The following is an 8,146-nucleotide window of genomic DNA, read 5'->3' as shown; positions in this document are numbered from 1 at the left end:
ACTGTTAAACTATCAAAATGTTCAATATACGGAGCAACACACACAGCCCGCATTCAGAAATTGTGAGTTTGAAACAAGCCGTTAGGATTTCTGTCCATTTGTGATGTCACAAATATACAATTTTTAGACCATTTCAAGGTTTTAAACGTAAACATTCTAAATGTGTCCCAGTTTATTTCCTGTTGCAGTGCAAGGCCTATATAAAGGAAGCTGGGTCACGCGTCATCTCTCCAGGGCTATAACACATGTGCAGTAAAATTTGCCCGATAATGCCAAAAATATTCTGCCTACTGCCGCTTTAAGCGGATCGGGCTTCGGCCGGGTTCGTCTAATCCAGGTTAAATACAGTTTCTTCGTCAGTGTCATTCAACCAATCAGTTACATACGTTATATCACAGATTTGAGCACCACAGGCTCATGTTAACCTGACATAAAATGATCCCAAAAAGGTCCGCTGAGACTTGAAATTCATGAAAAAGAGAGCACTAGTATTGGATTGGGAATTGGTATTAGCAAATACCTTGAGTTCAGGTTTCTGCTAACTGGTAAAAAAAAATAATTATTCTTGTCGATATGAAACTGCAGTTTTATTTGAAAGAATTCAGCTGCTATTTCTTTTCCAAACAACTTTTTTTGCCCATTCTGTTTCCTACTACCTGATGTTTTCTCCCACACATCTGTCAGCGCTCAGCAGCGCAGAGGACTTATGGTCTTAAGCGTCTGATAAACAGGTCTCGCTACCCGGAGGTGTTATTTGGCATTTCCTTTGCTCGAACGCCCTTCACGTGTGAGTTGCTTCCATCCACTCGTGCGGTGCAAGATGCCACAAGGTAGATTCTATTTCGCCCGTTTAAATACGAGTGTGAAGTCAGCTGCAATGACACATTATGATGATGCCGTTACAAATGGATGCCCCCATCTGCTACGGTTTAGGAGTTGGATGCAGATAATAAGATAAGGCAACCGTCCTAGTATACAGTATGTGTCAGAAGCAAAAGGGAAAATAATGGAATATGTTCAAAAGGAAGCATCTCAAGGGACAGCGACGGTCATTATCAGAATTGTTCCGAAACCGATATCAGATTTGTTTTATTCCCACACAGCTTACTTTTAAAACACTATTCCCTTGAACTGAGATATCTCTACTTTAAACAGGCCTTTTATAGATATCAGAGTGATATCTTACTATTGATTCAGTCACTAGCTTTAACAATGTCCTGTGAGACTCGAGTCGACGCATTGTCCTGTGACAAGACAACGCGAGAGGGAAATGGTTGTTGGATCCTGTTGGGAAAGGTTCCTCTGTGAATAGGAGAGGGAAAAAAAGATGAGAGGAACAATAGAAATCGATAGCACTTCAAAATGAGGAAGGTATGACGGAAGGCTCTAATCATAAAAGGGGTGCAAACGGAAGTCATTGTGCCTTCAAAGGCTCAGGGAGGAACAATTAAGGGTAGATAAGCTATTCTCTCTGCTATCATTCCTCTCGCCGCCATTTTCCACGACAGACTTTTCAATAATACGGTTTCTCTGCATCACACTCCTATCTGTCTAATGGTCAGCCCTCATGAGAATTACTCAGCGAGATATGTGATCGCTTTTGGAACGGAGTTGGCAGCGCACGCTTTCTCTGTAGCCCATTTTCTCTGCATCTCTCGAGCATTTCACGACACACTCCCCCTCTGAGCTCCATCTCACTATCTCTTCCTAAACGGGAGTGTGCTAATGCGCTAATGAGCGAAGACAAAGCTAGCAGCATATGGTGATGATAATGAGATGAACAATGTTTGGAAAACAAGGCCATATATAAGACTGGAGGATCTGACACATTGGAGAAGACGGAGAGAGCGAGCTGTGCACTGAATGCCGTGCAGAAGCCTTACGGCTAAGCTACATGAGATATATTATTCATGGCTGTGCACGCCCAAGTCCTTAAGGCAATATTTCTGGGCAAATAAATGAACGCTGGTGCCAGTGACATGCTTTTAATATCCTTTTATCATATCGCAGATGCTTAGCTTTTGCCACCAAGTGTTCTCATTTTGTGGCTCTGAAACAGTAAAGCAGTGGTTCACAACCCTTTTTTCTCCCCAGACGTACCCCCAGAGCTGTCAGAATGAAACATCTGTCATGTTCCAGATGTGTTTAAAATTGTTGATGTTATTTAATACTTTTAACTATATAAAAGTGGATATTGTTACAGTATCTTTTCATACAATTTAACGGTGTTTTTGGCTTAGAAAAGTTTGAACATGCAACTAGTGGCAGAAGCTAGATGCTTCAACCATTTACTTTTAGCTAACCGCTTCAACCATTTATAGCCTACTTTACTTTCAGTTAACCATTTCAACCATTTACTCATTAGCCTCCTGTTAGCTAACCATTTATCCATTAGCCTCCTGTTAGTTAACCATTTCAACCAATAATACATCACTTTCAGCTAACCATTTCAACCATTTATAGCCTACTTCACTTTTAGCTAACGGTTTCAACCAATAGTAACCTACATTACTTTTAGCTAACCGTTTCAACCATTTATAGCCTGCATGTCTTTTATGTCTACTGTTTCTATCATTTATAGCATACATTACTTTTGGTTAACTAATTTATTTCAACCAAATACCCGTTAATTTTAGCTAACCAACCATTTATCTGTTACATTTAGCTAACCATTTCAACCATTTCTCCATTGCTTACAGTAACCATTTATCCATTCTAGCTATTTCAACTCCATATCCGTTATTTTTTTAAGCTAACTATTTCAACCATTTACCTTCAGCTATTATCACCATTTATCCAAAAGTTAAGAGCTGTGTATCCATTACTTTTAGCTACCTGTTTGTTTCTCTGTTGGCTTGCTAACCAGTTATCGCATTTCTTTTTGGGTTGCAACTTATGGTGTTCAGGTGTAATAGCTGACTTACTTATGTTTTTTTGATCGGATTACAATTCTGTATTTCATCAATTTAGTTGAGGCACTATACAATCTTTCCACCTATCCACTGGCAACTACAGAATTGGGGGTACAACTACCCATGATTGGGCATAACTATTCCAAAGTAGGCCACTCAGTGACTTTTGAAGCAGCTCTAAAAGCTGTGTGCTGTCTGCTTGACTGGCCTTCTTTCAGGCGGTAAACATCGGTGTCAGATAGTTTCTATCTGGGAGCTTTTTGGCCCTTACACTTCAAACTTGCCCCCCACTGCTGACAGTGCCAGCAGGTAGCGAGACCCACGGAGCCCCAGACATCTGTTCTGTTCTCGCTGTCTCTCTCTTTCATTCTAGCAAACTTTCTTGTTTATATATATATATATTTATATATATATATATAACGATTTCGATGAATTTTCTCCACTGTGCCCACCAATCACGTAGGCGTGACCTTACGCGATCGGTGGAACACGCCTTCCTTGCTCAAGCCTCCACATGAACTCGCTCACCTTATACCGCCCACCACACAAAGGGGATTTTACACCCGGCTCGCGCCAAAAATTCCCGTGAGCTCAGCAGTCGCATAGCGAGGGCCCTCTGCTCGCTCTGTGATCCTCGCCGTCCTCCGGTGCTGCAGGAGAGAGATATGGGCCGAAGGGATGAGGTCAAGACGGATGCAGCGCTTTTTTTATGTGCTGTAAACAGACAGGAGGGCAAATAAAGAGGAAGCTCTCGACTCCCGCCTCAACACAGGCTCACACATAACCTGCTTACCATTTGCAGTGTGACTAAATATGCATATGCAGAGAAACAGAGAGGACCCCACACACTCCTACACACGGGATGTGTGCACACTGTCACATGAGGGTGAGTGATTTGGACCAGTCAAGAGCTCTCAAAGCCGCATCATAAATACAGAAAGCCTCACAAATTAGAGACCGTTTTTGGTCTTGGGATGTATTTCTTGGGCACAAATTTTCATAAAACTAGGATCACAGATGTTAATCATCGCTCCCATTTTCACAAAACAAATGCCGCTTTGGACAACGCACACATGTCACCTTTCATTATCAGGCTCCATTTACACAGGGTTTTCATTGTCGGCGTTGACTTTTGTGTCAACATCTCTTTAACGTCAAAATGCTTTTGCTCGGTTATACCCAAAGATGACTCACGAAATTGCTCTCTTTACCAAACTGGAACAAGTCTTTTCAATAAAACATGCACGCTTTTTTGACAACGCTTGACAAAAAGCCGTTGTGGATGTGACCTAGAACAAGCTAGGAGGAGTGCAAGCAGACACGTGAAGAATTAAGTGGAGAGAGATGAACAGACAGACCAACGGAGCAGCAGGCAGCATAACATAGGTTGCATAACAATGACTTTTTCAGTACAGTACAGCCGGCCTGCCTGTTGATATGTGGGCGCGGGTGACTGCGGGACAATGCGAACTCGCCGTGTGCTGCAGTGCAAATACTACACGAGAGAATACTGTTGCCATGACAAGAGAGAAAGGAAGAGAGAGAGAGATGGGAGAGAGGGTTGAGTAATGACAGAGAGGCAGTTTTGCAGCTGAAGAAAAGAAGAGGGTTTATCCATTTGCAGAGTGAGGAGAAAGAGGGAATAATAGATGAGTCAGCTGCTTACAATTTTTCAGCGGCGAATCAAACAAGCGGCGAAATTACACTGTACAGCCAGTAGCGATGGAGTCAGGCCAAGCATGAGATAGAAGCACTCCTACATACATGTGCTCTGGCTCGCTCTTGATCTCTCTCTTATGTTTTTTTCTTCATTTTCTCTTGCACACACACATCTGTACAGTACACATCAAGGGACACAGATGAATGCGTTGTCTACCCTATTTCAGCATGTGGCAGAACGGAATATATATTCTTGTCTGGGACATGAGAAAAGAGCAGATACCACGTCTGCCCCCGGGAGGATTGCCTCACCGCTCCACGCTGGATGTCTGGCTTCCCACGGGGGAGATGGCGCGGCGGCTTTGAAATCACTCTGTTTTTGGTGCCGTATGACTCGGCCTCGGCGGCGTTATGTATGCACACTCATGTTGCGCGTTTGCTGACTGCACTGTCTGTTACCTGGCGGTCATAAGCTCATCATCCACACGCTGTCTCATCAGCGCGGTCACACTTAGTGTAATCCTGACATCCCCGCGCCTTCGCCCTGCAGGGTGGATTCATGTAAATGTCTTTTTCTTTAACATTAAAAATAGGGTTCAAACGGTGGCAAATGCAGGATCAAATCCACTGCTTTTAGCCTTAATTCCTTAAGCAGTACCCTTTTGAAGACTTCATACTAGGGCTGTCCTCGACCAAAGAAATTCTTAATTAGTTGATTTTATCGACAGATCTGTAAAACTGAGTTTCTCCACAAAGAATCACACAGGAGCACCATTTTCTGATAGGTTTCTTGGAAATAAGTCATTCAGCATGAAAAAAGCATTAAAAACCAACTAATCGACTAAAGAAATCTTAGTCGACTAAGACCAAAGCAACCGATTAGTCGACTAATCGTCTAAGAGGGGGCAGCCCTACTTCGTATCATTAAATTCCCAGTTTCCTCCTGACAGTGTAACATAGCAAAGATCCAGCCAATTTACAGCCTCTTTTACAAGCAGCCAGTGTTGTGAGCAGGTCTTACGAAACAAATGGCATAGAGCTAATGATAAATCTTTCATACTGGGCAGCAGTAATCTGGCACAAGCCAGACGTCCATCTTGTCAAGCTCACGGAGGTCTGAGGTAAATCATAATATCTGACCTTTAGAAGTCTTCTGGCAGCCATTCAACTGGCTGTGAGATGGAAAAACACACCTGCCTATTATATGGAAACCTGGTGCATCTGGACAGATTCAATTATAAGGCAGAAGTGCGGATTCTCTAGTTTGGTGGGAAAATACAATAAAAACGTTTTCTTTCATGAGCATTTCTCAAAACTGACATGGCATTCATTGAACGTGACTCCTACACAACTATATAGCAAATATTACTTTTTCTAAGTTTGTGCGATAACCGAAACGTTTCACACCAAACATGCAAGCAAGGCTTAAGACCACTATTGTTTTCAATGGAGAACTTAGCTACGCATAGCTAAACAACTGTGTGAGCAAAAACAGACTTTGATATCCCAATCTGGTATCGCTCCCAAAGTCTAAATTCAACTTTGACCTTAAAGCTGCAGTAGGCAGTATGTTTTTGGCATAATTGGGCAAAAATTCCATAATAACCTTTCAGCATATTGTAATTCAAGTGTTCTGAGAGAAAATTTGACTTCTGCACCTCCCCATGGTTCTGTTTTCACGCTTTGAAAAAATCTAGCACACGACGGGAGACTTTGACCAATCACAGGTCATTTCAGAGAGAGAGCATTCCTATTGGCTGTGCTCCGGTCATGTGATTGGAACTTGGTGTTCCTTCAACAGATTTCAAAATGGCTGCCGGCATAGGCATTACAGTAACAGAATATTGATTTATATTTGATCAGCGCTGCCTAGTTTGACCGTTTGGTCGGAGTTCGCGAGTGATTGACAGCCTGCTCTCATAGACAGCAGCTGGACAGCAGACCTCAGATCAGCTCTGACTGCTTATTTTCCTCCGGTCTGTGAAATCTTGCAGATGCCGTTAGGAGCACCGGAGGACACAGAGACACATGATTTTTTTCAGGTTACCTGTTTCATGCATTACTGTCACAATATGGCGACCGTTTTATAAAAATAACTTCCTCTTAATCATATTTGCTCCAATCTCGCCTACTTCAGATTTAACGCCTCGTTTCCACACAGTTTTGTTTTGTGTCCGCAAATCCATATAGTATACGAATTACGCCCCCCTGGTGTTCAACCTGTTTGAGGTACTGACTGTTTCTCGCCGTCCACTCTAGACGAGTCACATTTATATATTTGTAAAAAATTTGACGGCATGTTTAGCAAACATTGGTAGCATGCTAGCTGTGTCACATAGAGTGCATATAGTGTTTCATTATGTCTTTTAACAAACTAGTTTACAACACTGCTAAACATGCCGTGGACCTTTTCAATAACTACTATACTAAATAGTATAAATAGAGCTGTATTACATTCATCAATCAATTTATTAATTTGCTAATTCCACATGAAGTTAGCATAGCATGCCTCATTGAAATGAATGGCGACATACTCGTTTTTTGCCACTTTGCTATTGTTAGTGCAAAAGGATTTACTGACAGGATCACACCCCCTTACAGGGTTACACCAGCAGTCGACAATAGCACTCAGAATGGTTACTTCAGAGTCCACAGTATAGTGTTTTTCCAAGTCCCCTCAGTAAAATAATACTTTTATGTCCCAGTGTTGGAGTGCGAGATTTAGTCGTGCAGACGTTTAGTCAGAGGATTGCACCGCCACTTTTAAGAAATCCCAAGCATCCACCGGCAGTCTTTTATTTTGAAGGCACTGAGAGGGTCCCAAGAGCAGATTATCAAAATTTCATTAAGAATTTTAAAGGCCTTTTGAATCTTTCATTTGAAAAGTCTTTATACAAATGGGACGAATGAATGAATGAAGGAATTCAATATTAAGGATTAGCTCCACCTGTTGTAACTTCATCGAGTATTGCAGGTTATGTGATCACGTGTGTGTCCATCCATTTTGTCTGTAATCAACATACTGTACAGACTGTCCATTAGAGTATGAGAGATATGTTTAGTAATGTGTATTTACTGAGTGCATTCAGGCTCTCAGTGAAATAAATCTTTCTTGTAGCACAAACCTTAGTTCAATCTTTGTTTTCAGAGGAACATATCTTCTGGCTTTTCTCATAAACACAATATTCTCAGTACAATCAGGCTCCAAACAGGATAAGACCTATTAATTTGGTTCACCTCATGACCTTTAACTAGGCATTTTATACAACTATCATCTATCCAGCACAGCTCGGCTCTGAAAGCACCAAATACCTGAGATGATTAGACCTTGGTGGAGGTTTCTATTGGGCTCTACTGAGCAATTTTTCTCTTCAAATTGAAAAATTTAGTACATCAGCTTTTTCAATGAGATCTGACTTGGTCTTTTTGACTGCTACAAATTTATTGTTATTCTGTCGCCAGGACTGTTAACCTGAGGGGGAACCGGAGGAGTGGGTGCTATGCTTCTGGGACGACGCCGTTGGTCAGGGCGGCGTTAGCCGTGAGCTAGCCAGTGGGGCACGTTCACATGCACT

At 42.0% G+C, this 8,146-nt stretch overlaps 1 protein-coding gene across 1 annotated transcript in view; it reads left to right on the top strand.

Annotated features, from left to right (window-relative positions):
• Positions 1-8,146, top strand: part of shisa9a (shisa family member 9a) — a 72,548-nt gene that overhangs the window by 30,891 nt on the left and 33,511 nt on the right. The window lies entirely within an intron of this gene.

Source organism: Sebastes umbrosus, chromosome 20 (genome assembly GCF_015220745.1).
Source record: "Sebastes umbrosus isolate fSebUmb1 chromosome 20, fSebUmb1.pri, whole genome shotgun sequence".
In the NCBI taxonomy this organism is placed as follows: Eukaryota; Metazoa; Chordata; class Actinopteri; order Perciformes; family Sebastidae; genus Sebastes; species Sebastes umbrosus.
This window is presented reverse-complemented; position numbering and strand designations above follow the sequence as displayed.